The sequence below is a fragment of the Gossypium arboreum genome, chromosome 12 (genome assembly GCF_025698485.1).
Source record: "Gossypium arboreum isolate Shixiya-1 chromosome 12, ASM2569848v2, whole genome shotgun sequence".
NCBI lineage: Eukaryota > Viridiplantae > Streptophyta > Magnoliopsida > Malvales > Malvaceae > Gossypium > Gossypium arboreum.
In genome coordinates, this window is record NC_069081.1 from 63,817,111 (window position 1) to 63,822,643 (window position 5,533).

The 5,533-nt window shown below is 37.5% G+C and overlaps 1 non-coding gene across 1 annotated transcript; it reads right to left on the bottom strand.

The window, feature by feature from the left end:
* Positions 1 to 1,616: 1,616 nt before the first annotated feature.
* On the bottom strand, positions 1,617 to 1,723 carry LOC128286006 (small nucleolar RNA R71). Its single transcript, XR_008276553.1, has one exon. It is a non-coding gene; the product is annotated as a small nucleolar RNA R71 (small nucleolar RNA).
* Positions 1,724 to 5,533: the final 3,810 nt, after the last annotated feature.

A 5,533-nucleotide genomic window follows, 5' to 3' on the forward strand; every position in this document is an offset into this window, starting at 1 on the left:
GATTAATGAGACACACAGAGTTGGAGGCAGAAAATACTCAAGAACAACCATCGAAATCACCTCGGAGCCAGGAATTGCATCAAGACTGAAGATTTCCATCCAATTTCCTAGAAGTTCTTTGGGTTTCTTTATGTTTTGTTGTTTTCCAAACTTTGAGATGTTTTCTATTATTATTATGAACTAAACTCCCTAAATACCTAAGGGAGATGAACCCTATAATGAATCTTATTACTATTTGAATTATATGATAAAGACTTATTCTTATTCTTAATTGTGAGTTCTAAATTCTTGTTTTAATATTCCATGGTATTAATTCAGGTTTTGATGTGCTTAATCAGTGGAGCAAAAGTCCCTGTTTAAGAGTAGATCATCCATACTTAAGCGGAGTTGAATGCACTCTTAGAGATAGGACGACATAAATTTGTTAGATTAGAGTCAAATCTAATAAAGGAATCCATAGATCGAGTTAATGCGGCAATAGGGGTTTTAATTAGAAAGAGATTTCTATTAATCAACCTAAAGTCAGTTGTTCTTAGTCTCGAGAGAGACATTATCATAAATTATGGATTTTAACGGATTAAGTTAAGAGAATAAATTGTCTAATTCAGAAGTAATAAGTGAAGTCTAGGTGGATTCTTCCTTGGGTATTGTCTTCTCCATCGGTTTTTCCCAAAGTATTTTCCAAACTTCATCTTTGTCGTAATCTTAGTTAATTAGATAAATAGTTTTAGTTTAAAAACACACTTTAATTCTTAGGCTAGATAACAAAAAAATAGTAATTACTAGTACTTTTAGTCCTCGTGGATACAATATTTCCGGCCTCACCATAACTATACTACTGGTCGATAGGTGTGCTTGCCTTAAGTCAAATTTTTAGATAGTTTCACGACAATCAAGGTTTTGGCACCTTTGCCGGGGACTAAGAAATTAGGAACGCTCAATTTTTATTACTTTAGCCATTATTTTTTTTTAATTCTGTTTAATTTTGTTTACTAACTTTTCTTTTATTTTCTTCTAACAAGTTTTTATAGTTTATGACTAGAGGAAACCCGTCGAGACCATTACTTTTTGATAATGAGATCGAAAGCACAGCTCGCAGAAATCAAAGAGAAATAAGGAAAAGCCTAAGATACATAGAGGAAGAGTGAGAGGATGATATTCACACCAAAACCTAGGAGATGGCTGAAAATCAGGAAAATCCGCTACCTCCTGTGATTGCTGCTGATTTAGTAAATCAGAATCCTGCTCCTCGTACTATGTATGATTATGCTAAACCTAATTTAACAGGAACTGAATCGAGTATAGTTAGACCTGCTGTTGCTACAAATAATTTTGAACTGAAACCTAACACGATTCAAATGATACAACAGTTTGTTCAGTTTGATGGTTTGCAGGACGAGGATCCAAACACTCATTTAGCGAATTTTCTGGAACTCTGCGACACATTTAAAATCAATGGAATTTTTGATGATGCCATTCGCCTTCAGTTATTCTCCTTTTCTTTAAGGAATAAGGTTAAACAGTGGTTGAACTCGTTACCATGGGGGTCAATCACTACTTGGGAACAAATGACTGAAAAATTTTTACTTAAATATTTTCCGCCGGCTAAAATGGCTAAATTTAGGAATGATATTTCTTCTTTTGTGCAGATGGATCTAGAAACACTTTATAATGCATGGGAGAGATACAAGGACCTATTGAGAAGGTGCCCTCCCCATGGGTTACCTTTATGGTTACAAGTTCAGACTTTTTTACAATGGTGTGAGCCCCTCAACAAGCAACTTATCGATGCAGCTGCCAGTGGAACTTTAAACAACAAAACACCTGAAGAGGTTCATGAATTTATTGAAGAGATGTCACTAAATAACTATCAGTGGCAAGTCATGATAATAAAGCCGAAAAAAGTAGTTCGTGTTTTCAACCTCGACGTGGTCACTATGCTATCAAACCAGGTAGAACTTTTAAATAAAAAGATTGATAGTTTATATGGTTCTACTTAGGTACATCCAGTGATGAGGTGTGATTCAAATGGAGGAATGCACAACCCAAATTATCCACCCTTCAACCCTGGCACCGAGAAGGAACAAGTCCACTATACGGGTAATAACTCTAGACCTCAAAATAACCAATATAGTAACACTAATAATGCAGGTTGGAGGAACCATACCAATTTCTCGTAGGGCGGTCAAGGAAATCAAAGACCACAACATCCTCTGGGTTTTCAACAACCACCTTACCAGTAGGAAAAGAAACCGAACCTTGAGGAGATGCTAACGAAATTCATAGCGGTATCTAAAACATGTTTACAAAACACCGAGATAGCTCTTAAAAATCAGCAAGCATCAATTCAAGGGCTTAAGAATCAAATAGGGCAGTTGGAAAAGATGATTTTCAAACGATCACAAGGTAGCTTGCCGAGTAATACTAAAAAAAACCCAAGGAAGCAGCTTAATGCAATTACTGTTCGAGATGAAGAAGGGTCAGTTGAACCTGAACTAGAACCGAAACACAGATTTGTGGTAAGTAAAGGTAAAGATGAGGTGGACCACAGTGAGAAAAAATAGATAAGTAGAGAATATAAACCTCGTGTACCATATCCCAATGTGATAAGGAAAAACCACACAGATGAATAATTTGGTAAATTCCTTAAATTATTAAAGAAATTACATATTAACTTACCGTTTATTGAAGCTCTTTCGCAGATGCCAAAAGTAGTTAAATTTTTAAAGGATCTTTTAGCAAATAAGCGGAAGTTGGATGATACATCGCATGTGGAGTTAAGCGCAGTTTGCTCAGCCATTCTACAGAATAAGTTACCAAACAAATTGAAAGATCTAGGGAGTTTTACGATTCCTTGTTTAATTGGTAGTTTAGATGTTAATAATGCATTGGCTGATTTAGGGGCGAGCATTAATGTCATGCCCTATAAAATGTTTAAACAACTAGGTCTTGGGAAACCCAAACAAACTAGGATGAGCATTCAGTTAGCAGATAAAACCATTAGATTTCCTAGGGGTATCATTGAAGACGTACTTGTCAAAATTGATAGATTTATATTCCCAATTGGTTTTGTTGCTCTAGACATGGAAGAGGATAGTGACGTGCCTTTGATTTTAGGATGACCCTTTTTAGCAACTGCTAGAACTATTATTGATGTTGGTACAAGTGAACTCACACTTCATGTGGGTAATGAAACAATCACTCTTCAAGCTCGTAATTCGAGTAACACATCAAATATTGAGGGTGGTTGTATAAATCATGCTACTAATACTGATCATGTGGTGCAACCTTCTTTGCAGGTAACACGTTCGAAGAGCATAAATGAGCCATGTTCAAGTAACAACAAAGGACCCATCTATGAAGAGAAAAGGCTACAGATCGAGGAACTAGATGAATGGCAGACATTGAAATTGAGAACACATGATAAACCAAAACCACGCCATGACGGACTCAATGTTTTATCAAATCAACTTAAGGTTGGTGACAAAGTACTATTAGATGTAGCAGACCCTTGTATTGCCACTTCTGAACCTAATGGAGCAATCCCTTTTACGGTACTTAACATTTTTCCATACGGTACAGTTGAGGTAACTCATTCCAAATTCAGCACTTATACGGTAAATAGTACTCATCTAAAACCTTATTTTGATAAGATTGATAGCAGGAATGAGGAGTGTAAACTCCTCGAACCACCATGACCATGCAACGAAGAGGTAAGTCGAGCTTAGACTCTAAATAAGCGCTTCTCGGGAGGCAACCCGATCACTAACACCACTAACTAGTTCATTTTTGCTATTTTTAATGTTTTTGTTCAGGTACAGTGGCCCACACGACCTGGACACACCGGCGTGTCCTAGGCCATGTGAAAACTAGAGCTAAAAATTTCAAATTTTAATTAAGTCAGGGAGCCACATGGGTAATGCACACGACCGTGTGTTCGGACACACGGGCGTGTGAAATACCACACGGGCATGGGAGGAGCGAGGAACCTAGCACATGGGCATGCGACACGACCGTGTACACCACATGGCCTGGACACACGGGCGTGTCGTCAAGCCGTGTGATGATTACTTATACAATTTTTGCGATAAACACAGGCTGTACGTGCGCCACACAGGCGTGTGACACGACCGTGTGGCCCAACACGGGCTTCACACGACCATGTGCCTTTTTGAACCTCCCTCAAACCCTAATCTTTGTCTTTTATCTTCTTCCCCAACTCTCCCCACCCTAAGCCTCCACAACTCCTCAGCTCCCCTCCTTCAGCCACCACCCACAGCCGTCCGACCCTCCTTTCTCCCTTACCCCTCCCTTTTCCTTCTTTCTTTTTCTTATTCTTTCTTTCCTTATTCTTTCTCTTTCTTCTTCCCTCATCTTTTCTCCCCATTTCTCTCTGAACTATCGCGCGCCGCACGCCTTAGCCCCCACGCTCCTGCCCTCTCCAACATCGACCGTGTCCCGCCCCTGCTCTCCACCGTTGGCCTGAGCAACTTCGTCCATTGCCGGTAGCACCACTGTGGTTCCCTTTTTTCCCTTTTACCTCCATTTTTAGCCTATTTTATGATTTATTTAATTATTTCTTTATTTATTACCTAACATTTTATTTTATCTTTATCTCATTAAGTTAGAAGACCCTAATTAAGTACAACTAATTTGCTTAGCATTTTTGTTTTAATATATTTAGTATGACATATCTTATTATTTTAGGTTCTTGCTGTTAAGTTAATATTTCTTGCAATATGGTTTTATTATATACATTCTCATTGTAACACCCCTATCCCGTATCCGTCGCCAGAATAGGTAAAGAGTCATTACCGGACTTGAAACTCATATCCGAACAGTAAAAATTTTAAATATATATTTTTTTTAGAGAACGTTCTTTTAGGTAAATACTAAAGACAGTCAGGGATACAATTTAACAACTATAAGTACACATTCAAAAGATGCCATTTTCGCATGGCTTATATACATTAACCAAAATATTCTTCGACCACTGGTCTATTCTTTACATGCCATAAAATATTTCAAAACATAACAGTAACAAGCAGTGGATAGTGATAGTGTGACTAGTTGCTGACAATCCCCGAGCCTGTAGCTTCCAAATGAGATCTATAAAACAGAGGAAACAAAGTAAACAGAGTAAGCATTACAATGCTTAGTAAGTTTTAAGCAGTGTCAACAGATAACAATTAGATTATAACATAGTTGTTCGTATTTTTATTTCACTCTTCCTTCGAGCATACCATCCCTTTACCGAATATACCCATCTCATCATATTAATAGGCAGATAAATTCTCACTTGATAGTGATTTCTTATAAACATAGGTACAATCCATATTTTCACCTAACTTTCCACATTGACCAAACGCACAATAATCATAGAACAGTCTTATTGCTTTACTCACATATGCATCACATAACGACCTTGTGATTTAGTCCAAATCAAGCTTAAATATAATCTCAAAATACATACGACCGACAACGCATTGAGCGTATTTATTACCAATTGTTACTGTGAAGTCGTATAATCCTA